At 36.6% G+C, this 27,220-nt stretch overlaps 1 long non-coding RNA gene across 2 annotated transcripts in view; it reads right to left on the minus strand.

The window, feature by feature from the left end:
* Nucleotides 1–27,220, minus strand: part of LOC129647673 (uncharacterized) — a 199,046-nt gene that overhangs the window by 133,949 nt on the left and 37,877 nt on the right. For both annotated transcript variants that reach the window (XR_008712423.1, XR_008712424.1), the window contains exon 3: nt 2,513–2,600. This is a non-coding gene — a long non-coding RNA (uncharacterized LOC129647673). The remainder of the gene's footprint in view (nt 1–2,512; nt 2,601–27,220) is intronic.

The raw sequence follows: 27,220 nt of genomic DNA on the forward strand, positions 1-27,220 counted from the left end.
GGCTTTGGGGATGCCAAAAGGAAGCAAATTTTGTGTTCTGTCTAGCTTCTGCACCTTGAGGAAACAATTTAAATGGGATCACATTTGCTTAAGATAAAATAATGCTGGAACTTCTTGTAAATACACTTGCCACAGTAGCCATTTCCCCAAACACCAGTTAATTACTCCTTTCTACTATTTCTTTCTCTCTCCCATTTCCATAAATAGAAACCACTGCACTAATGGAAATGTTCTTTCATAAAAATTTTCTCTCTTAATTGCTTTAAGATGCAAGGAGATGATCTCTACGAGGCGAAACTTTGTAATCTGCATTATATAGCATCACCAACTCAATGGATTAGAGGAAACTTTGGGAGATACTTCAGGACAGGAGCCTAGGATGCTGCAGTCCATGGGGTCGCAGAGTCAGAAATGATTGAGCAGCTGAACAATGGCAACAATCCGCACATAATGCAAGTGCTGCTGTTAGTATTCAAGCTTTGCGAAGGCAAAACCCACATCTGTGTCCTCCAGTAAGGTGTCTCTTATTTCCAACCTTACATGAAATAGTGGAATCGTTCTATCTACTTTCTAGTGCCTTGAGGTAGATACCATAATTTAGCCTTTCCTAGTTTACAATCTAAAAAAATTTATACAAGTGGGAGGTTTGAAGTTCTAAAATATCTCATATTCCATATGGCAACCCACTCCAGTGTTCTTGCCTGGAGAATCCCAGGGATGGCAGAGCCGGGTGGGCTGCCATCTATGGGGTCGCACAGAGTCGGACACGACTGAAGTGACTTCGCAAACTTTTTTGTAAGACTACAAAAATAGGTAACATTTTGCATATTGTTAGATAATGAAAAAGAATCATCGCTATTGCTGTTTTCTGTTTTTATAAAATGCATTAGTAATGATTTGCTTTTAAAGTTATGAGTACAAGAGTCTTAACAATCTTCTATATTGACTGAGTACCCTCACTGACAATGAATTAACTACCTCAAATAGTAACATATTTGAATTTCAAGTTCCTTTAACTTGAAAGTTATGATCAAGTTAAAGAAATGGTCCTGATAAGTCTCTTTTGTATGAAGTCTTATCCTATAAATTAAAAAAAATTCCTATTCTTATACTTTAAAAATAGTTTATTGCCATTTAACTGTTATGATCATTTCCAGAAGTCACTCTTATTGACAGAATTTCTTTCAAAATGTGATTCTCATAAATAAAAACAATAAAAGTGGTGTGATTGACCAATACCTAGATTCTTTTGGGTTTAGCCAACTCTGGCTGATTTAGTGAGAAAAAAATCAGTAATACAGATAAAAAGTGACTAAAAACAATCTGGGTGACTCAAGAAAATAAGGCCGTAGGAATTGGAATATTTTTAAGGGTTGCCATTAGAATAATTCTGCTCTGTTTTCTGTCCTTGAGCTCAAGATTCAGTTTCAAAGACTGATGGACTTAACTGCATTCATGTGCCAAACACTTCTCTTTGGTGAAGTAGGCAAGTGAAGTGTTTTGTTAGAAATTACTATTGAGATCATTTGGAAAAAGTCACCATCAAAGAGTATTGTTAATAAAGAAGAGAAAAGGAATGTTATCTAAGTAAAGATAACCAATGCCTGATTCAGAAGGCCCAGAAGCCTCCAGATTTTCTGCCTCTGACTAGGTACCTAAATCAATATGGAGTTCTAAGCAGGCCCAGATGTCTTCAAATCTAGAAGATGACAGAAGAGTGCTGCTCTCCCTTTAGGTTTAAGCTGGGCTTTTAAATTTTTTTAATATTTGTATAAAATTTTGATCCTCACTTTACATCTATCAGTTTTTCACCAATAAGAATACTGAAGAAAAAGAAATTGACTGACAGACAATAGGCACACAGACACACACACACAGACATGCGTAGTTTGATCATCTAATTGACAGAATCATAAAGACCTAGGTTCAGACCTTAGTTCTTGAAATTCATCTTTGTATGTTCAACTTTCCTACACGTTAATTCTCCTCATGTATTTAACAGAGACAATACTATTAAGGTAATTCTTAAAACACTGGAGGATTAAATTATCTGGATGATAATAATTATGTACAGATCTTAACATGGTGACTGATATACAATCAGTATTATTTGATGACTATTGTCATTGCCATTACTATTGGGCTATTTGAGGTACCAAGTGGATAATATATGTAAGTTCTTTGCAGGATAAATAATATAGTAAATGTTTATTCAGAGCCATTGATGGTGTGGTGATGGTAGAAGAGAGCAAAAAGAGGTAATATTTGAGATGTTTCATTTACAGAAATATTCCCAAATCCAATATTTGCAATCATCCTATATTTCTCAGAACTTTGTGGACATTATTACTTATTCACATATATGCTGGAACATACCCTAAGCTTTTATTTTGGGGAGAGAAGCTTGGCAGGAACTACCCAGGTCTACCTCTGCGTGAATATGCCATGGCCTTCTGGTCAGGCACCTGTCCCTTTTCGGCTCCTGACATTCCATAGAGGATGTTAATCTTACCTTCTGTTTCACTGATTGTTGCAGCATATGGCCCTTCACAGGCTGGCAGAACAGAATAGCTGTATTCCAAGTTGTGAGGGAATGTGACCTTGACAGGAAGGATTGACAAAAATTGAGTTAAAAGAAACATTATGTTCAATTTTTCTAGTGACACATTTAAATCTCTCTAGATAAACTAATGAAGCCTGTTTTTAAAAATTGTAATATGGAATTTTGCTTAAGTCCTCCCCTCCCAAATAGTCCTACCATTTAGTTTCTTGCTTTAATGAATTGAACTTCGAGTTTTCGGAAACATCTCTATATTTACTTTAAAGTTATTGTTGAAGACAACATTTAGTAGGTTATGCATTTTTTTCTTTTTTTGAGAATGAATAAGAATTTTCTCTGTGGTCTCTGTACCAGGAATATTTGCACTACTCTGTTTCACAGTTGATCTTCAACTTATGGAGACTGTATATCTTTATAATCATATTTGCATTTTATTTTGGTTGCTAAAAAGTTCTAAGCCAAGTTTAGCCATCTATCCCTTCCAAAAATATATGGACTGCTATTGCATTCATTTTGTGTGATGTCAACATTACTTCCAGCACTATGTTATCTTTAATAAACAAGTCCTTTTATTTTTTAATGATTTTTATACCAACATACTTGCTTAAAAAATATGCCTTTTATTCAGGTGTGACATATATGAAGAAACACAACCCATAAATGTATACCTTCATGAATTAGCACAGTAGGAACATATCCATGGAATTATCACTCAGAATGAGAAATAGAACATTACTAGCAATGCAGATGCCCCATATTCTTTCAAACCCTATTATCCTCATCTTCAAATTCAACTAGCATCTGTTTTTGAAGAGCATATAAATAAAACTATAGACTCTATGAGACTTATGAATCGTATGGCTTCTAAGATACATCCATGCTGCTGCACGTGGCACAGCATTTACCTTGCTTTACTACAAACATATTTTTTTAAATCTCCATTTATCCATTCTTCCACTGAAAGAACATGAATGGTATACTTATATCTTCATATTAAACTGATCATTCTATCCTTGTGTGTTCCTTTTTATCTCTAATATGCTTTTATTTTAAATCTATTGATACATTTTGACAACTTTCTCTTGATTAATCTTTGTATATTTTCTATATATTTATTTTCAATTTATTTATGTTTTTCTTATAAACAACATATATGTAAGTCAACCTTTTTCTGAACATTCCCCCATCTAGTCTTTATTTCTTCTTTCTTGCCACTTACATACTACTTCTATGTACTATTTTATTTTCCCTTTCTAAATTATTTTTCTATCCACATCATCCCTGGTTCACCAAGTATAATATGTATAAATAGCTTGTTCATATCGTGCACAAAGGAAGGATATTAAAACTCTCTAACTTCATTTAATATGTTTCTATATTTTATGCTATTACTTTCATATATCTTAGCCCTCTATAAATTTTAACTGAATACAACATTATTTGTATTTACCCACATTGTTACTTTTTGGTTCCATTTTCTTTATCTGATTATTATAGTTTTCATCTGTAAATACTATTTCTACAACTGCTCTTTACATTTCCATTTAAGGTGAATTCACTGGTGATACAGTCTCTATTTTACCTTAATTTATGAAGGACAACTTTTGCTCTGTATAGAAGTCTATGTTGAAATTATTTGCTCTCCCTACTTGAAGCTATTATTTTACTTTTGGTTTCCATAGTTTATCTTGAAAAATAATCTTCAGTGTTAATGATACTTCTTTGAAGCTTTTGTTTTCATCCTTCATGTTCCTTTTTTTTTTTTTTTTCTCATGTTCCTTTTAAGATTGACTTTGTTTGGGGTTTTCAGCAGCTTTTCCGTGAACTGCTAGGTATATCTCTAGATGGGTTTAGGCTTCTTGATATTCATTTATGTCTATCATCAGTTTTTGAAAATTCTGAACCATTATATATTTAAATAATTATCTGTCATATCTATATTTTCTCTATTTCTGGACTTTGAGTTAAACTGAAGTTTTCATCTCTGTGTCTATCCTGACAATGAAGTAGATAATGGCTCAGCAGTAAAGAATCTGCCTGCAATGCAGGAAACAGAGATGAGGGTTAGATTCCTGGTCCCAATGATCCCATGGAGAAGAAAATGGCAACCCACTCCAGTATTTTTGCCGGGAAAATCCCATGGACAGAGGAGCCTGATAGGTTACCGTCTGCACAAAGAGTCACAAAGAGTCAGGCACGACTGAGCAACTGAGCACAACAACAAACACACACACACAGTAGGTGTCGATCTGTTTCTTACATTTGTAATGTATTTTAGTTTTTTTAGAATTAGAATTCCTTCAAAATTAGTACAGTTTGATGTAACAACTTTTTTCTATCCAAATTAGATACTCCTATCTTGTTGTTGTTCAGTCAGTCAGTCATTTCTGACTCTTTGTGACCCCATTGACAGCAGAGCACCAGGCTTCCCTGTTCTTCACTGTCTCCTAGAGTTTGCTCAAACTCATGTCCATGGAGTCAGTGATGCCATCCACCCATCTCATCCTCTGTCAACCCATCTCCTCCTGACTTCAATCTTTCCCAGCATCAGGGTCTTTTCCAATGAGTTGGCTCTTAGCATCAGGTGGCCAAAGTACTGGAGCTTGTTTCAGCATCAGTCCTTTTTCAGTGAATATTCATGATTGATTTCATTTAGGAAAGACTGGTTTAATCCCCTTGCTGTCCAAGGGACTCTCAAGAGTCTCCACCAAGACCACAGTTTGAAGGCATCAATTTCTCAGGGCTCAGCCTTTTTTATTGTCCAGCTCTCACATCCATACATGACTACTGGAAAAACCATAGCTTTGACTAGATGGACATTTGTCAGCAAATTAATGTATCTGCTTTTTAATATGCTGTCTAGGTTTGTCACTACTTTTCTTTCAAGGAGCAAGCATCTTTTAATTTCATGGCTGCAGTCACAATCCACAGTGATTTTGGAGCCCAAGAAAATAAAACCTGTCACTGTTTCCTTTGTTTCCCCATTTATTTGCCATAAAGTGATAGGACTGGATGCCATGATCTTTGTTTTCTGAATGTTAAGTTTTAAGCCAGTTTTTTCACTCTTCTCTTTTACCTTTATCAAGAGGCTCTTTAATTCCTCTTTGCTTTCTGTCATAAGGATGGTATCATTTGCATATCTGAGGTTATTGCTATTTCTCCTGGCAATCTCGATTCCAGCTTGTGCTTCATCCAGCCCAGCATTTCACAGGAGGTACTCTGCATACAAGTTAAGTAAGAAGAGTGACAAAATACAGCCTTGACATACCCTTTCCCAATTTTGAGCCAGTCCATTGTTCCATGTCTGGTTCTGCTGCTTCTTGACCTGCATAGAGGTTTCTCAGGAGACAAGTAAGGTGGTCTGGTATTCCCATTTCTTTACGAATTTTCTACAGCTTCTCTTCTTTTCTCAGCTTTTTTTAAGGCTTGCTAAGACAACTATTTTGCCTTTTTTTGTTTTCCTTTTTCTTGGGGATGGTTTTGATCACAGCCTCCCATGCAATGTTACAAACCTCCATCCATAGTTCTTCAGGCACTCTATCTATCAGATCTAATCCCTTGACTCCATTTGTCACTGCCACTGTATAATTGTAAGGGGTTTGATTTAGGTCATACCTGAATGGCCTACTGGTTTTTCCTATGTACTTCAAAATAAGCCTGAATTTTGCAATAAGGAGTCCTTGATCTGAGCCACAGTTAGCTCCCCATCTTGTTTTTACTAACTGTATAGAGCTTTTCCATCTTTGGCTACAAAGAATATAATCAATATAATTTCTTTATTGATCATCTGTTGATGTCCACATATAAAGTTATGTCTTTCATTGTTGGAGGAGGGTGTTTGCTATGACCAGTGTGTTCTCTTGGCAGAACTCTGTTAGCCTTTGTCCTGTTTCATTTTGTACTCCGAGGCCAAATTTGCCTGTTACTCAAGGTATCTCTTGACTTTCTATTTTTGCAGGGAAGCTGCTCCCATCTTTGGAATTTGAACTTTTATTAAATAAAAACTGTGTTCACTGGAATAGACGATGTGGAAGTTTAATGGTGCATACTGATGTTCACCACTTTTTCATTCTTGATAGCATTTGTGAATACTCAACGAATGCTTATTTAATAATGTTTAGACAGTCACAGATACTATTCTATATTTTAGTGAATTTTACATTTTGGTGACTATACGTTCCAAATATAAATTTCATTTCTCACAAAAACCAAATATGTATTGAAATTGATTTACACAGTGTGACTATTACTGCAAAGTCAAAGGAGAACAAAGTTAAAGCCCCTATGTTAAGAAACATAGTATCATATTTGAGATAGATTATATGAGCTTGTTAAAATTCTTAGCTATGCATTGAGAAGGGTATATGGAAAGTATAATGGAAACAATGAAGATGTGGAAATTAGTTGGGTCTTAGAGGATGAGGAAGACTACCTGACTACATAAAGGCAGAAATAATAGGAATCTTGAGGGAAAAATTAGATTTGCCAAATAGATAAGTTAGAGTAGAAAAGAAGAAGTACCAGGCAGAAGAAAATTCCAAAGGAACACAAATGTCACAGAGAAGAGCATTTTTGGAAAAATGCAAATGCAAAATGCCAGAGTAGAGACCTTTGTGAATTTTCTGTACGTGTATATATGTATATGTGTAGTTGGGTCATGGTTGTGTATGACTGTTTATCGGGATTGAGTGGGCCTTTGGGGTAATTGAGAGATACAAGTGAAATATTAGCAAGACCATACCATAAATGCCTCACTAACAGTTTCAAACTATCTTGCAAGCAATGGCCAATCTGACTAATTTTAAGGCAAAATATCATAAATTCATGTTTTTAGAAATGTAAATTTTCTATGATGGGGTAAATATGAAATTTGAAAATTTATGGTAAAATATTGCAGTGTTCTCTCCTCAAGTTTATTGTGCAAGCCTGACAATGATGGATATTACCTTTCACAGCTATTTCAGACGGTTTAATGATATGATTAGTATCTCTGTTTCTATCACTTTCATATCACCCACAATCACTTCCTTTTCTGTGATGATTGCTCAGAGAAGCAGTTCCTTTAACTCTTGTTAACTCTTCAGAGATAAAACTGTCAGTAAAGAAATAAAAGCATTTATCAGATTTTCTATTTCAAAGGGAATGAGAACTGTAGCTTTTATCTAGATTGAAGTTCTCATGCACAGCACGAGGGCACCCATGCCAGGCATTTTTCAGGCAATATGTTATTAATGATCATTTTCATATGGATTTGAGAGTTATAAATAAAATAATTCACAATAAAATAATTTACAGTATGTAAAGTTTATTCCTCTAATCATAACAGTTTTATTCATGTTCATATATGGTTAATAAATGTAGAAGAAAACTAGCAGGCTAAGAGTTATACAATAAATGCAACCAATTTTATTCAGGCCAAACCCAAACCCCAGAGTAATTAATCATACACAGATGAAGTGGACATGAATTATCAACTGCTCAGCTTACCAAGAGCATTTCATGGGATTTATTAAAGTATGACAGTTTTCTCATTCTCTCACTAATTATGCATTTATTAGCTCTCTGTCTGTTGTTAAGAGAGAGGTTTCCCTTCTTGGTATGTATGTTTTCAATAAGTATTTAATTATATTCTGTAATCTGTTACTATCATTATATATTTTTATAGTCGAAGTACTCATAACTTGTTCATTTGGAGGCCTTTAAAACTGGTTCCTGTATCTTTCTAATGTGCATCCATCATTCTTTGAGCCTTTCCTTATTTCTGGCATAGCAAAATGTTTCAAGATCTTTTGGTACCTTGCCAGCACCAATCCTGAAATCAGCAGTTTCACTAAGAAATCTGGTCACTCTTAGTTGGCTTAGAAATCAAATGTGGGTTCTAGGTGCTAAGTATGTCATTGCTACTAGGATCACTGACAAGACCCTTTAGAAAAATCAGCCAAGAAATACCTGCACACGTGTGTACACACAGAATACAAGTCATCCTCCTCCCTTTCTGCATTTGAAATTCCCTAAAGTGAGAAGCATGGATTCTGTTATACACGGTATCTTTACCTGATTTCTTAATCCTGGGATGCTCAGTTTCAGCACTGCCTACTCACTAGTATGTTGTTCAGTCGCTAAGTAATGTCCAGCTTTTTGCAACCGCATTGACTGAAGCACTGCAGGCTCCTCTGTACTCCACTATCTCCGAGTTTACTCAAATTCACGCCCATTGAGTCAGCGACGCTATCTAACCATCTCATCCATTTATTTGCACGTTGGTAAATATTTAGCCTAAGTATTTAGTTAAATACTGTGTGGAAGCCGCCACAGCACTAATTCTTTCAGGCAAAAAATCATCATGCTAAAATGAAACAATATATTGACACAATATCAAAGTATATCCCTATATGGTACTTACTACCTACAAAGGGAAAATAGCGACGTTCAAGTGGAGAAACCTGGTAAGCACCGTTTTAGCCAAGTGATAAAAGTTAAAGGTAGTAATAATTAGAGACAGATATGTATCTTCTCATGTGATATTCTGAGGAGCACAGAGAATCACATACATGGTATTTCTGCTCCCAAAATACATATAACCAGGATCAAATGATGAAAAATACTCAGATAATTCAAAGCTGAAGAACAATGTACAACATATTATTTAGATTTCAAAGAGTCAAGATCATGGAAAACAAGAAAACCTAAGTTATTGTTCCACTTTAAATGATAGGAAAGAAAAAGGGGGGAGGAAAGAAGGGATGTGGGAGGGAAGAAGGAAGGGAGAGAGAAGAGAAAAGGGAAGAGAAGAAAAAAGAAAGAAAGAAGAGAGAGGGGGAAAAGAACCTATAGCAACTAAATTCATTGACTAATTATGGATTGGTCAAAGACCAAGTTATTTATTTATTTTTTCTTTTAACAAGGGCATTAGTAGGACAACTGGAAAACTTGTTAAGTCTGTGTATTAGATAATAATATTGTATCAGTGTTACTTCCCTGATTTTGACATTTTCAGTGGTTATGTAGAATGGTCTTGCTTTTAGCAAATATATAGTTAAGCTTTTAGAAGGAGGCATCATGTCTAGAACTTACTTTCAAAAGGCCCCTCTGAAAAAAAAAAAAAAAAGTAAATAATAAGAGAGGACAAGAGAATGGTAAGGCAAATGGAATAAATTACTAACATTTGGGTAAGCTGGGTCAGTGGCTTTGAAAATATGTGCATGCTTTTTACTTCTTCCTTCAAGAAGTACAGGGCAATTCCTCTCCCCTTGAGTCTGGCCTGGATTTAATGATTTGCTTCTATAAAAAAGAATAAGAAATCAGGGAGTATGAATGTGAAATTATGCCATAAAAGGCATCTCTCCCTCCCTGTTTTCCCTGCCTCCTCTCTCATTGCCTGCTCCCTTCTCTCTAGAAAGCTAGCTGTCCTGTCAGGTCAGTAGCCCTATGGGGAAGTCCACAGGTCAAACCAAAGAACTAAAGCTGCTTGTCAACCGCCATAAATGTTTAAAAGCAGACTTTTCAGTCCCTTCTAATGACAGCAGCCCTAGTCAATAGCTTGGCTATAACTTCATGAAGAAATTGAACCAGAACCATTCATCTAAAGTGCTCCCAGATGCCTGACATCCAGACACTGTGTGAGATAATAAATGCTTGCTGTTTCAAGGTGCTAAATGTGGGAGGTTGATAAATAATATTAGGTTCTTAATATGTGAAAGATTTACTGAAATTCTATGAGTAAATTTTGTATCTTTTTCTGTAAGTCTGAAATTATTTCAAAATAAAACTTTTTTTTAATAGGAAAGACGTCTAGAAAAGTGTTTCATATGACAGTTTTTCCAGGCTCCAAATCATGCTGTAAAAACTAGTTTATTGTGCATGTGGACACTGACTGGGTTCTGCCATTCTTTTCTCCAGCAATATTTACTGCATCTATAGCCTCTATCCAGTCTGTAGAGCACTACCAAAGAAAGTCACCTCACATAAATGGTCTTCTTCCTCATTCAAATACATATATAAATACATTTCAATGTGCAAGAATGAAATATACCATTAGGTTTAATTTTAAAATTTCAACTATTATCTTGCAATTTACAAAAAAAACAACTATTATTTGCTCTCTGCTTTTAAAAATTTACTCTGTACAGAGAGTAAATTATTATATCCTGAGCATTAAATAAGTGAAAATGGACCTTCAGACAACTTGTACCTTGCCAACACAGGACAATCAAAAAAGAAACCTTCCTTCTTTACGAATTAATAGCTAAATTCTTGAAGAAGGAAAAGGACAAAATTTTATTTTGTATAGTGATTCTTCAATGGTGGAAGAAAGCATCAACTGCTTTGTTTAAGCAATACTCACAACTAAGTTCATGCACTCATGTGAATTTCAGTAACATTTTAAATGGGAAGAGACAATTTAAATAAAATTTTACTGTATTCAATGTTTCTACAGTAGAGTTTTTACCTTGATTTACTGAAACATGAAACAGAACTTAATTTTTAAAAGATTCATTCAGTTCAGTTCAGTAGCTCAGTCGTGTCCGACTCTTTACGACCCCATTAATTGCAGCACGCCAGGCTTCCCTGTCCATCACCAACTCCCAGAGCTTGCTCAAACTCATGTGCATCGAGTTGGTGATGCCATCCAGTCATCTCATCCTCTGTCATCCCCTTACCTGCTCCCAATCCCTCCCAGCATCAGAGTCTTTTCCAATGAGTCAACTCTTCGCATGAGGTGGCCAAAGTATTGGAGCTTCAGCATCAGTCCTTCTAATGAACACCCAGGACTGGTCTCTTTTAGGATGGACTGGTTGGATCTCCTTGCAGTCCAAGGGACTCTCAAGAGTCTTCTCCAACACCACAGTTCAAAAGCATCGATTCTTCAGCACTCAGCTTTCTTCACAGTCCAACTCTCACATCCATACATGACCACTGGAAAAACCATAGCCTTGACTAGACAGACCTTTGTTGACAAAGTAATGTCTCTGCTTTTGAATATGCTATCTAGGTTGGTCATGACTTTCCTTCTAAGGAGTAAGCGTCTTTTAATTTCATGGCTGCAATCATCATCTGTAGTGATTTTGGAGCCCTCAAAAATAAAGTCTGAAACTGTTTCCACTGTTTCTTCATCTATCTCCCATGAAGTGGTGGGACCAGATGCCATGATCTTCATTTTCTGAATCTTGAGCTTTAAGCCAACTTTTTCACTCTCCTCTTTCACTTTCAAGAGCCTTTTTAGTTCCTCTTCACTTTCTGCCATAGGGATGATATCATCTGCATATCTGAGGTTATTGATATTTCTCCTGGCAATCTTGATTCCAGCTTGTGTTTCCTCCAGCCCAGCGTTTCTCATGATGTACTCTGCATATAAGTTGAATAAGCAGGGTGATAATATACAGCCTTAACATACTCCTTTTCTTATTTAGAACCAGTCTGCTGCTCCATGTCCTGCGTATAGGTTTCTCAAGAGGCAGGTCAGGTGGTCTGGTATTCCCATCTCTTTCAGAATTTTCCAGTTTATTGTGATCCACACAGTGAAGGGCTTTGGCATACTCGATAAAGCTGAAATAGATGTTTTTCTGGAACTCTCTTGCTTTTTCGACAATTCAGCGGATGTGGGCAATTTGATCTCTGGTTCTTCTGCCTTTTCTAAAACCAGCTTGAACATCTGGAAGTTCATGGTTCACGTATTGCTGAAGCCTGGCTTGGAGAATTTTGAGCTTTACTTTACTAGTGTGTGAGCTGAGTGCAACTGTGTAGTAGTTTGAGCATTCTTTGGCATTACCCTTCTTTGGGACTGGAATGAACACTGACCTTTTCCAGTCCTGTGGTCACTGCTGAATTTTCCAAATTTGCTGGAATATTGAGTGCAGCACTTTCACAGCAGCATCTGTCAGGATTTGAAATAGCTCAACTGGAATTACATCACCTCCCCTAGCTTTGTTCATAGTGATGCTTTCCAAGGCCCACTTGACTTCACATACCAGGATGTCTAGCTCTAGGTGAGTGATCACACCATCATGATTATCTGTGTAGTGAACATCTTTTTTATACAGTTCTTCTGTGTATTCTTGCCACCTCTTCTTAATATCTTCTGCTTCTGTTAGGTCCATACCATCTGTCCTTTATTGAGCCCATCTTTGCATGAAATGTTCCCTTGGTATCTCTAATTTTCTTGAAGAGATCTCTAGTCTTTCCCATTCTGTTGTTTTCCTCTATTTCTTTGCATTGATCGCTGAGGAAGGCTTTCCTATTTCTCCTTGCTATTATTTGGAACTCTGTATTCAGATGGGAATATCTTTCCTTTTATCCTTTGCTTTTCACTGCTCTTCTTTTCACAGCTATTTGTAAGGCCTCCTCAGACAGCCATTTTGCTTTTTTACATTTCTTTTCCATGGGGATGGTCTTGATCCCTGTCTCCTGTACAATGTCATGAACCTCCATCCATAGTTCTGGATGGAGGCACTCTATCTATCAGATCTAGTCCCTTAAATCTATTTCTCACTTCCACTGTATAATTATAAGGGATTTGATTTAGGTCATACCTGAATGGTCTAGTGGTTTTCCCTACTTTCTTCAATTTAAGTCTGAATTTGGCAATAAGGAGCTCATGATGAGCCACAGTCGGCTCCTGGTCTTGTTTCTGCTGACTGTATAGAGCTTCTCCATCTTTGGCTACAAAGAATATAATCAATCTGATTTTGGTGTTGATCATCTGGTAATGTCCATGTGTAGAGTCTTCTCTTGTTTTGTTGGAAGAGTGTGTTTGCTATGACCAGTGCGTTCTCTTGGCAAAACTCTATTAGACTTTACCCTGCTTCATTCCATACTCCAAGGCCAAATTTGCCTGTTACTCCAGGTGTTCCTTGACTTCCTACTTTTGCATTCCAGTCCCCTATAATGAAAAGGACATATTTTTTGGGTGTTAGTTCTAAAAGGTCTTGTAGGTCTTCATAGAACCGTTCAACTTCAGCTTCTTCAGCGTTACTGGTTGGGGCATAGGCTTGGATTACTGTGATAACGAATGGTTTGCCTTGTTCAGTTCATATATATATGCATATATATATATTATATAACAGTCCATGGGATTCTCCAGGCCAGAATACTGAAGTGGGTAGCCTACCCTTCTCCAGTGGATCTTCCTGACCCAGGAATTGAACCAGAGTCTCCTGCATTGCAGGCAGATTCTTTACCAACTGAGCTATCAGGGAAGCCCTATATACCTCCAGAGGATCTTCCCAACCCAAGGATTGAAACCACATCTCTTACAACCTCCTGCATTGGAAGGAGGGTTCTTTACCACTAGTACTGCCTGTGAAGATTAATATATTAACATACATGTAAACATACAAATGTATAGACACAAGAATATATGCATTATATGTATACATACACAAACACATGGATTGTCATATGAACTGTATGCCAACATACACCTTTTCTTTTCTTTTTTTGTAATTAGGAGGGGCTTCCTAAGAAGGTTGTCTTTATTTTTTAAATTAATTTTTATTGGAATAAGGTTGCTATACAATGTGGTGTTAGTTTCTGCTACACAGGAAAATGAATCAGATATATATATATTTACTATACCTCCTCCTTTTTTGGATTTCCTTCCCATTTAGATCACCAGAGATCAGTGAGTAAAATTCCCCATGCTATACAGTAGCTTCTCATTAGTTATCAATTTTATACATAGTATCAATAGTGTATATGTGCCAATCCCACTCTCCCAGTTCCTTCTAGCCCCTCCTTCCCTGTTGATATCCATATGTTTGCCCTCTATATGTGTGCCTCTATTTCTGCTTTGCAAATAAGATCCTCTATTTCACTTTTCTAAATTCTGCATACAAGCGATATAATAAGATATTTGTTTTTCTCTTTCTGATGTACTTCACTCTCTATGATAGTCTCCAGGTCCATCCACATCTCTGCAAATGGTACACTTTTGTTCCTTTTTATGGATGACCGATATCCCATTGTATACATGTACCACCTATTTATTCATCCTTCTGTTGATGGACATTTAGGTTGCTTCCATGTTTTGGCTTGCATAGATAATGCCGCAATGAACACTGGGGTGTATTCCTTGAGCATCTCACCTGATGTGTCGAAAACAGGGACATGATCAACACTGAAGAAGGTCACTAGGGATGAAGTAGTTCTGGCATAAAGAGTTCAAGAGGAGATATGGTTGGAAGGTGTATTGTTCTGTGTTTACACTACACCATATATGTTTAATGATAAATTCAACAAGACAAGAAAAAAATATTATTCCTATTTTCCTGCATTCCCCATGTAAGATGTGTTATTGGAGTCATCATCAAACAAACACAATAAAAACTAAGACAGCCTTTGGAAACCAGTATTCAAAAGCAACACAATGGATGATGCAGCATTGTGAGTAATTAATAATTTTGTCCTACAATTATTTTTAAATTTTATCAATTATTTACTGTGGTCCAAGGAGACCATGAATTCTGTTATACATTTTAAATAGAATTGTTTAGAATTATAGGGGCCAACAAAATAATACTTTCCCTGAGACTTCACATATTCTGGGGAAACCCACAAGAGGTGGTTGTCACTAACTAAGGCAAAGAGAACCTAAAAGAAATAAAGACCTGGGCATGCAACAGGTCTACAGGCAAATCATCTAAACTGGAACAAAATAATAGTAAAATACTGAAAAATTTCATAGGAAATTATGCTATGGAAATTGTATGGAAAATAATAAAATAAATAAAAACTTAAAATGGTAGTTTACCATACATGTTTGAGTATATTTAGAGGAGTTTTATGGGACATTTTTGGAATTCATTTAGTTCAGTTCAGTTCAGTCGCTCAGTCATGTCTGACTCTTTGCAACCTCATGGACTTCAGCATGCCAGGCTTCCCTGTTCATCACCAACTCCCAGAGCCTACTCAAACTCATATCCATTGAGTCAGTGAGGCCATCCAACCATCTCATCCTCTGTCATCCCCTTCTCCTTCCGCCTTCAATCTTTTCCAGCGTCAGAGTCTTTTCCAATGAGTCAGTTCTTCGCATCAGATGGCCAAAGAATTGGAATTTCAGCTTCAGCATCAGTCCTTCCAATGAATATTCAGGACTGATTTCCTTTAAGATGGACTGGTTGAATCTCCTTGCAGTCCAAGGGACTCTCAAGAGTCTTCTCAAACACCACAGTTCAAAAACATCAATTCTTTGGTGCCCAGCTTTCTTTATGGTCCAGCTCTCACATCCATATATGACTACTGGAAAAAGTCATTAGTAACAAAACTAACCCAATGAGGGGGACAAGTATTGAACGCTGGGAAACATATCACACAAAAGAAGTAAGAAATGCTACTAGAGCACTGATTGACACCACCATTACCAATCATTTATATAATAAACACCAGGTTTCTAAAAACACATGTGACATAACCACACCTAGAGGAGATGGATGAGAAATATTTAGGAAGGATGAAACAAAAAAGATACTCCTCCTCTTCTGTAGTAGGAAACCGTGGATAAGGCTTTTTTAAAAAATTACAGAATGTCAGTAAAGGGATTATTTAGAAATTTGGGGGTAGACAGAAGAGTTCAGTGCTCAGTGCAGTTGTCTCAGGGGATGGACAGAAATAAGACGATGTGACGTGGAATGATAAAAGAAGCATTGCTTTTTAAAAATTATTAGTCAACAGATCAATTTGACTTTAAAAATATTTAGCAACATTATAAAATTAAAATTTCAAAGTATTTTTAAAATAAGATTTTGATTTTTTTATTGCAATAGTGTTCAAACTTTAATTTATTTTTAATTGGGGCATAATTGCTTTACAATGTTGGGTTGGTTTCTGCCTTACATGAATCAGCCATAAGTATAATATATTTCCCCTCCCTCTGGAACCTCCCTCACATCCCCCATCCCATCCCAATTTTGACATAAATTTACTTTTCTGATAAGTATGTCTGATCTGACTGTTTTTTTAACCTTTGTTTTTAACTGAGTTCTCTATTGCCAGACATGGCAGGTAAAAATAGATATAAACACATACTTTCTTAAAGTAATTATTTTGCTTTTATTCCCTCAAAATACAGAGTACCTTTGAGATGAATTTATCAATTTATATCTTTCCTCTATTGTATTTTTTAGTACGTGATTTTCAGAGATATTGGTGAATTTCAATATATGAACTAATAAAATTATATATTATTATTAATATACTACTAATATAATATTCATTGGAGGAATTGATGCTGAGGCTGTAGCTCCAACACTTTGGCCACCTGACATGAAGAACCTGATTGGAAAAGACCCTGATGCTGGGAAAGATTGAGGGCAAAAGGAGAAGGGGACGACAGAGGATGAGATGGCTGGATGGCATCACCAACTCGATGCACATGAGTTTGGGTGAATTCCGGGAGTTGGTCATGGACAGGTAAGCCTGGCGTGCTGCAGTCCATGGGGTCGCAAAGAGTCAGACATGACTGTGTGACTGAACAACAACAGAGAGAATTACACAAACCTCATTAGTGTTTTTTTTTTTTTTTTTCCCTGATAAATATGAAATGTCCTATAACATATTCTGGTTGTCAGCTGCTGCCATGCTCATGACTGGTGCATTTCTTATGAAATATCCTTGAAACCACAAGCACCATCTCTGGTAAAATCCTGATACGGCTGTAAATACTGTCATAATCAAACGCTTAACTGATTTCTTTTATGCTTCCATGCTTCTGTAAAATTTGAATGACTTATTCCATGGATCCTGGGTATGATTGTATTTACTAGAAATTAGGAAGTTAAATAAATCAGTACTAAGGGAGTCTATTGTCTTCAGCCTTAATCCCCACATGTGCATTTACAAGGCACAGAAACACTGATTCCATTCTTCTGTTAATGTGTTTAACCAAGGAGGCCATTGGACCTCTGTAGCCCTTATGCTTTGGTAGCCTACAGGAACAAACTGAAAAAACACAAGACCTAAGTCAGAAACAATGCATTGGAATCAAGAAAATCAAGAACAACCAATCACCAACAACAAATTTTCCCAAATAAGGTAACTATTTAAGCTATGGCCAATCAAATAATTTCCTTGCTTTGCTGCCTCATCTTCTGTATAACCCACCTCTGCTTCATAGCCCCCTCCGCTCCTATCAATGGAGTGCTCCTAACCACTTTTGGTTTGGCACTGCCCAGTTCAAATGGACATATGCTCGAATACACTCCTGAAAATTTTAACGTGTTTCAGCTTATCTTTTAACATAAACTTTTCCAAGAATTATCTTCCAAATGCAAAAGTAGACAGATTAATATACATATGTATACAGATATGTGTGTCCTTAAAGGTGGATAGTTATATAATCTAGATGTAAGTAAAAATTTTCCCCAACAGTAGAAAAAAATAGTAAAATATACACATAGAGTTCTGGATTTACAGAAGTTACCATTAAAGATCAATTATTTGTTTCTAAAAATTCTGGGAAGAGTAGTATCTTTAAATGACGAGCCCTCTTAGAGTATTTAAAATAGAAGCTTAAGGGACTTATTTGTTTGTTTCTTATTTACAGAAGGATAAAGCCATAAGGTTCTGAGGGACAATCAGGCCACATTTTAAGAAAATATCTAAATGTGACTTCCCACTTAAAATTAACCTATCTAAAAGTTATCTGAAAGTAGAAAGTGGTTTATGTATAGTTCAAATTATTTCCTCACTAAAGGAAAATCCCGTGGGCATCTAGAATCTCTATTTTCTCTGGTAGCTATGTTTATTGTCTGTCTAGACTTTTTAAATAGGCTTCTAGGTGTGCCTAATAGGCCACATTGAAATACTTTGCATCAAATTAAACTTTCAGATGTTCTCATACACCTTGCTTTAAATTTGACTATGCTCATTTTCTCTTGGACAAGCTTTCCCAGGGTAGCTGTTCAATTCTAACTGAAGTTAATGGGTCTCATTCAGCCGCCTCTACACAAATGAAATCGGCTTCTAATTCAATGTCAGCATCTTTTTACAAAGACCTCTTTAAATGCTTTGCTACAGGCAAGTCTAAAATTAAGATAGTTTGCAACCAATGGATTTTCACTTCCAGGTATACAAAAATCTGAAGTTTATCTTGTAATCAAGAGAAAGGGGCTTCCATGATAACTCAGTGGTAAAGAACCTGCCTGCAATGCAGAAGATGTGGGTTCGAACCCTGGGTCAGGAAAATCCTATGGAGAAAGAAATGGTAACCCACTACAGTATTCTCTGGCAGGGGAAATCCCATGGAAAGAGGAACCGGCGGGCTACAGTCCATAAGTAGGACGGGACTCAGCAACTAAACCACCACCTCATGAGAAAGGAACAAATTAGAGAAAGAAACAAAATCAACTATATTTTCATTTCTCTTCAAAAAAGAGCAGGAAGGCCTGGCATGTTGAAGGGTGTTCATGAAATTAAAACACATTAGAAAAAATTATATTTCTCAAGTTTATGTTATTGTTCAGTTGCTAAGTTGTGTCTGACTCTTTTGTGACCCCACAGACTTTAGCCCGCCAGGTTCCTCTGTCCAGGGGATTCTCCAGGCAAGAATACTGTAGTGGGTTACCATTTCCTTCTCCAGAGGATCTTCCCAACACAGGGATTGAATCTGTGACTCATGCATTGGCAGGAGGATTATTTATCACTAAGCCATCAAGGAAGCCCTTTCAAATTTGTGACATTCTAAATTCTTTTAATTCCCATTGAATAGTCTCATTAGGTAATTACTTGATGAAAATATTAAACTAGTATTTCAATATACATTAAACTGTAATAACTATTTTACTTTTCTTGGTTATATAGATACTTTTTTCAAATGTTCTAACTACATAAATTGAAATAATGCATTTTATATCTAAATGAGTAGACTTTATTGTCTATAATGCATTCATGTTGAATTTCAACACCTGTTATTTATTTGTTGAAAACACCATATGAATGTTTGAAGTGCATTCTTAGTATGAAAACAATATAAATTAAGCCCTGATATTCACTATAAGCAAAAAGCCCTGACATTCATAATAAATACACACAACTGATATCAAGCAAATCAACAAAATTTTCCAGACCATTGCATGGTATACTTTTGAAGGTTTTGATAAGACAAAAGTGAAATAATTATGGAAAAATGACTTGATTATATCTTTAAGCATGTAGAATTATTTTTACCTGTGTTTATAGACCACAGAAAAACTTGCCAAGAAGTAAAGTTGAAGATTTAATTCACGAAAGCTTTAATTCAACTAGGTAACAAATTCAATTAATGGTAATTAGAAAGATTTTGGCTCTGGTTTAAACACTCAGAGTTCATAAAAGGTAGTCCCTTACACTGAACTGCTTACAATCTAAGGGAGACGCTCAATTCACAACTGTGGTTGAGATATTTACAAAGTGTGGAAAAATTACAAAGTGGTTCCTGATTCTGCTTCAGTCTTCATTGGAAGGGTCTAAAACAGGGGCCTGTGACAAACCAGCATCATGACCCTGCCTTGTCTAAAAGAAATTGCTAAAGTGCAGCAGGGCAATTCTTCTTTTTTTTTTTTGTCTTTTTACTTTTTATTGAAATATAGCTGATTTACAATGTTGTGTTAGTTTCACATATACAATAAAGTAATTCAGTTATACATATATATTCCTTTTCAGGTTCTTTTCCCAAATAGGCTATTACAAAATATCGAGTGTAGTTCCCTCTGCTAGATATTTGTTATCTATTTTATATACGGCAGTGACTATATGGTAGTAGTGAAGTAGAAGTAGTGAAAGTCACTCAGTCGTGTCTGACTCTTGCGACCCCATGGACTGTAGCCTGTAATGTTCCTCTGTCCTTGGGATTCTCCAGGCAAGAATACTGGAGTGGGTAGCCATTTCCTTCTCCAATTCCCTCCCTCCCTCCTTCCTTTCCCCTTGGGTAACCATAAGTTTGTATTCTATGCCTGTGGGTCTAGTCCGGTTTTGGAAATAAGTTCTTTTGTATAATCTTTTAAGATTATACATGTAAATAACACTATATGATATTTGTCTTTCTCTGACTTACTTAGAATGATAATTTCTAGGTCCATCTATGTCGCTGTACATGGCATTACTTCATTCTTTTTATGGCTGAGTAATAGTCTTTTGTGTGTGTGTGTGTGTGTGTATACACCGTATCTTCTTTTTCCATTTATCTGTCCATGGATGCTTAAGTGGCTTCCATATCTTGGCCATTGTAAATAGTGCTGCTATGAACACTAGAGGGAATATATCTTTTCAAATTATTATTTTTTCTCCAGATATATGCCAAGGAATGGGATTGTAGGATCACATGGCAACTCTTTTTTTTTTTTTTTTTTAAGGAATCTCCATACCATTCTCCATAGTGGTTGTACCAATTTATATTCCCACCAACAGTATAGGAGGGTTCTCTTTTCTACACACCCTCTCCAGTATTTATTATTTGTAGACATTTTGATGTGATCATTCTGACTGACATAAGGTGATAACTCATTGTATTTTTTCTGCATTTCTCTAATAATTCTTTTTTTTTTGCACAGTCTCCTTTTCATTTTAAGCTATCATCATGAGATTAATTTTCTTATATTTTACATGTTTCATATATAGTGGTTAGGACTTTGGCTGACTCTCCTCTTCTTATGAAACAATATCTTAATTTTCAAAAATATGGCTCAGAGCCTAAAAACTTGGTTTCAGTCATTTTCTTCACAAACATTATCAATAAAAAAGAATATAGTTTTTATTTATTAATGTATTCCTTAGAGCTACACTAAAGAGACACTGAATATAAGCCACATTTAAGGAAACAAGATTCAATGTAATCAAAGATGAAAGATAATTTTGTGAAATAAATAATCTTAAATGATGTCTCCACTTTGGCATAGATTATAGAAATCATGATTATACTACTAGAATTTTCTGATTTAGAGTCATGAAATCTGACTGAGAGTATATTTGAGTATATTTACAGGTGTAAAATGTGTTCCCAAGATTATTCACGAATTTGAATCTGAAAATTTCTAATTTTTAAGATTAAATTGAAAAAGATTTTCTGTTCTTTGATTAAATGAGTTTTCACTGCTTTCTATTCTATTTTATAAAAACTGAATAATGTCTGTGGTAATGGGCAATTAATTGTAAAACCCATTACAATTTTTAATAAATAATTCACTGTGCTATGCTGTGCTTAGTCACTCAGTCATGCTTGACTCTTTGTGACCCCCATGGACTGTAGCCTGCCAGGCTCCTCTATCCATGGGGTTTCTCCAGGCAAGAATACTGGAGTGGGTTGCCATGCCCTCCTCCAGGGGATCTTTCCAACACAAGGATCAAACCCAGGTCTTCTGTATTGCAGGTGGATTCTTTACAGTCTGAGCCACCAGGGAAGTCCAAGAATACTGGAGTGGGTAGCCTATCCCTTCTCTAGGGGATCTTCCCAACCCAGGGATGGAACTGGGGTCTCCTGCAAGGCAGGCAGGTAGCTCAGTACAAGGTGAGCTATCCAGGAAGCCAAATAATTCACTAATCAGTGCCGAATAGTATGTCCTCTGGTTGCTTTTTTCTCCTTTGCCTTTCACTTTTCTTCTTTTCTCAGCTATTTTAAGGCCTTCTCAGACAACCATTTTCCCTTTTTGCATTTCTTTTTCTTGGAGATTGTTTTGATCATTAACCACTCTGAATTAAATTCATCCATTCTGGTCCATTTTAGTTCACTGATTCCTAAAATATCAATGTTCACTCACCATCTCACACACTTCCAATTTACCTGGATTCATGGACTTAACATTCCAGGTTCCTATGGAATATTGTTGGGCTCTAAAAACACTTCAGATTGTGACTGCAGCCATGAAATTAAAAGACACTTGCTCCTTGGAAGAAAAGCTATGAGCAACCTAGACAGTATATTAAAAAGCAGAGACATTACTCTGCCAACAAAGGTCCATCTAGTCAAAGCTATGGTTTTTCCAGTAGTCACATATGGATGTGCAAGTTAGGCCATAAAGAAAGCTGAGCGCCAAAGAATTGATGCTTTTGAACTGTTGGAGAAGACTCTTGAGAGTCCCTTGGACCTGCAAGGAGATCAAACAAGTCAATTTCCTTTGATCCTAAAGAAAATCAGTCCTGAATATTCATTGGAAGGACTGATGTGGAAGCTCTAATACTTTGGCCACCTGATGTGAAGAACTGACTCCTTAGAAAAGACCCTGAAAATGAGAAAGATCGAAAGTAGGAGGAGACAGGGACAACGGAGGATGAGGAAGTTGGATGGCATCACCAACTCGATGGACATGAACTTGACCAAGCTCCGGGAATTGGTGATGGACAGGGAAGTCTGGCATGCTGCAATCCATGCGGTGGCAAAGAGTCAGACATGACTGAATGACTGAATGGAACTGAATTGGTTGTACTTTAAAAATGACCTACTTTATAAAGAGTTGTAAAGAAAAAATACTGATTTCTTGAATTGCATTCACTACAATATCTTCTTAAAATTGCTCTCTGGGTTTAAAAAAAATGCATATTTGAAACCTATAAAATCTGGACAAAGAGAGGATCAACTGGTCCTTCTGGCTGTGTTAGTCAGAAGTGATCACGTTGGTGGAGGATGGGATCAACTTGGTAGCTAAAGTCCTAACATCTATGTTATGACAATGAGAGCTGAAAGAGCTGCAAGCATCATTAGCAAGCACCATAGATGACAAAGATGCTATCAGGAGTAAAAAAGATATTGTAGCTGAGATAGTGTTCTAAGGCACAATTTACCTAGATATATTAATATAAGTATTTGGAGAGATGCAGAAGATGATAAAATGACAAGAATAAAAACTTTGAAGTCAGTGTTGGTAACTGGAAGAGATAGCTGCTTAGGAAGAAGAAAATATACTGGGAGGATGGGAGACTAGAGAAGGGCAAGGGAGGGAAGAGGAAGAGGCCCAGGTGAACTAATGGATGCTCCAAGGATCTGGAACCTAGAAGTATTCCATTCATTATTTTCCCCAGAGGTATTGGAATCTTCAACAAGAAATTCCATCCTTGGACTGCATCTATAATCATATTAGGAATATTATAGTATCTACTAGTAAATGTCAGAAACAAAACACCATTTTTATCTATGAAAAATGAAAAGGTTTAATCATTTTTTAAAAATTACTACAATAAACAAGAAAATTCTTTAAGCAATAAATACCTCTATATAAAACTATTACTGAATATTTTGCTGAACATGATATTAGAAATATGTCATTGTTTTCTTAATGTAAATTATTAAATTTTTAAGAGGTTTAATTTTATTTGCAGCAAAAATACAAATTTTGTTATTCTATTTACTGTCATAGAAAAATGCTACATGCTATAAATCAACCCTGAATATTCATTGGAGGGATTGATGCTAAAGTTGAAGCTCCAATACTTTGGCCAACTGATGGGAAGAGCCCACTAACTGGAAAAGACCCTGATGCTGGGAAAGACTGAGGGCAAGAGGAGAAGGAAGGACACAGAAGATGAGATGGTTGGATGGCATCACTGACTCAATGGACATGAGCTTGAGCAAACTCTGGGTGATAATGAAGGACAGCAAAGCCTGGCATGCTACAGTCCATGGGGTAGCAAGGAGTTGGACAAGACTTAGCAACTGAACAACAACAACATCTACACTAATACCTCTCCCTCTCTCTCTCTCACTCCCTTGGTCTCTCTCTCTCTTTCTCTCTCTCTCTCTCTCTGCCCTTAACACATACTCGTGAGACTTTACCCATGAGACACAGAGTTCAAATTTGAATTTTATCCATCACGCCAAAGAACTAGCATCTGGCTCAGGTGTCATCCAGCCCTACAGAAATACTGCAGACAAATCTCTAAGATTATGTCTATTTGGATGCATTATTTACAGAGCACTTTTGAAACACAGATGTGAGAGCAAATGGACACAGTTTTATGGGCTAATTCTACTGTTTGCAACCTCTAAAATTATCGTTAGAATAGAAAAGGAATATCAGTAATGCTTGAATGTGTTAAAGAAGCATGCTTCCTACAAGAAAAGAGAATTTCTCTTAAGTTAATATTAATATATCATCACAGGCTGTTCAGGGAATAAGTTTATCAGAATATATTTTGAGCTGGTTTTCTATATCCATTAGTTTAAATTTATCAGTAATCTTATTAGTGAACAGGGGGTACAATCTAGGTTCTCTGAAGACATTAGCACACCAGACTTCATTAGGTTTTTTCAATATGTGAAAGGAATCAATCTCAATTATCTTAATGGCCTATCAGCTATAAAAATGATCATGATGATTAAGGAATTGACCCTTGGTAGAAATAAAATTTCCTAAGACACTTACTTTATTTATGTTACACACACAAAACTGCCATGATTTAAAATTTTAACCTATGGGATTTAAATTTAATGACAAATCTCTCATAACTTCCCCAGAGTATCTGACATATCATAGATACTCAAATGTCTATGAATTAAATACAGTAAGATCGAATTTTCAGGGCCACATCTTTTGTTCAGAATCCTATCATGTGACACCTTCTCATTGATATGTTCCTTGTGCTGTGCTTAGTCACTCAGTTGTGTCTGATTCTTCTTGACCCCATGGACTGTAGCCCACCAGACTCCTCTGTCCATAGGAATTCTCCAGGCAAGAATACTGGAGTGGGTTGCCATGCCCTCCTCCAGGGCATCTTCCTAATTTAGGGATCAAACCCACATCTCCTGCATTACAGGCAGATTCTTCTCCCTCTGAGCCACCAGGGAAGCCCATGAATCCTGGAGAGGGTAGTCTATCCCTTCTTCAGGGGATCTTCCCAACCCAGGAATCGAACTGGGGTCTCCTGCATTGCAGGTGGATTATTTACCAGTTGAGCTATTAGGGTAGCCCTGCTATGTACATTCCTATTGCCTAAACTTTTGGGTAATGGGAAGTAATCCTCTTCACAGTAGTTAATGACATGATGGCAATTATAGCAATATTGGTAGCAATATAACAGGTAGGCACACCTGTTAGGAGAACAAACTCTGCATTCATGGTGTTGAATTTTGATATTGACGTCACCGTTTACTGGATATATGAACTTGAAAGTGAAAGTGAAGTCACTCAGTTGTGTCTGACTCTTTGTGACCCCATGTACTGTAGTCTACCAGGTTCCTCTGTCCATGGGATTTTCCAGGCAAGAATACTGGAGTGGGTTCCCATTTCCTTCTCCTGGAGATCTTCCCAACGCAGGGGTTGAACCCGGGTCTCCCGCATTATAGGCAGACGCTTTACCACCTGATTCACCAGCTGCTGCTGCTGCTAAGTTGCTTCAGTCGTATCCGACTCTGTGCGACCCCATAGATGGCAGCCCACCAGGCTCCCCCATCCCTGGGATTCTCTAGGCAAGAATACTGGAGTGTGTTGCCATTTCCTTCTCCAATGCAGGAAAGTGAAGTCGCTCAGTCGTGTCCGACCCTCAGCGACCCCATGGACTGCAGCCTTCTAGGCTCCTCTGCCCATGGGATTTTCCAGGCAAGAGTACTGGAGTGGGGTGCCATTGCCTTCTCCGACTGATTCACCAGGGAAGTCCCTAATATATGACCTTGGGTAAGTTAAAACATTTTAAATAATAATAATTCCTAAAAAGTAGTAATATTACATACTATTTTATAGTTTACAAATAATATCACATGTATTATATAATTTTATCCTGAACAATAATCTTTTGTGTGGGTATCAAAATCTTCATGTTATAAATGAGGGAGGGAGGTAAGGCGGGAAGGAGGGACAGATTAAATTACCGTTCTGTGTCAAGTATCAGGCTAAGGTCTTTCATATAAGTACTATTACTTTTTTTTTTTTTTTTTTGGCAGTTTGCAGGATCTTATTTCCCTGTGCAGGGATTGAACTCACTCCCCTGATAGTGAGAGTTCAGAGTCCTAACCACTGGACCACCAAGGAATTCTCAGCTAAGTATTATTATTAATAAGACAACAGGTGAGAAAACTATTGATTAGATTAAATAAGAAATTTGTTCAAAGGCCCAATGGGTAAGTGGAGAAAAAGGAATAAATGTTCATGTTGCTGCTGCTGCTGCTGAGTCGCTTCAGTTGTGTCCGACTCTGTGCGACCCCATAGATGGCAGCCCACCAGGATCCCCCGTCCCTGGGATTCTCCAGGCAAGAACACTGGAGTGGGTTGCCATCTCCTTCTCCAGTGCATGAAAGTGAAAAGTGAAAGTGAAGTCGCTCAGAGTGTGAAGTCGCTCAGTCGTGTCGGACTCTTAGCGACCCCATGGACTACAGCCCACCAGGCTCCTCTGTCCATGGATTTTCCAGGCAAGAGTGCTGGAGTGGGGTGCTATTGCCTTCTCCAAAATGTTCATAGTTTTCATTTTATGGAAACATTTTTTTTTTTTTTTTTTTTGGTACTTAAAGACCCTTAATTTATTTATTTATTTATTTATTTATTTTTTACATTTTTCATTTTAAATACTTCCTTCTAATATGTTATTTTATAGTAAGCAAAAAGATCATCTTAGTTGTACCTATTAATTCCTAATTGATGCTATAGAAAGATTAATTGTTCACATTAATGAAAGCATAATCACAATGATGTTTAAAGTGAAAATATAGCTTTTCTTATGGCTTTAATGATATGCTATATACAGTAAGTTACAGTGTATACAGTAAGTTTC

Source organism: Bubalus kerabau, chromosome 3, assembly GCF_029407905.1.
Source record: "Bubalus kerabau isolate K-KA32 ecotype Philippines breed swamp buffalo chromosome 3, PCC_UOA_SB_1v2, whole genome shotgun sequence".
Lineage (NCBI taxonomy): Eukaryota > Metazoa > Chordata > Mammalia > Artiodactyla > Bovidae > Bubalus > Bubalus kerabau.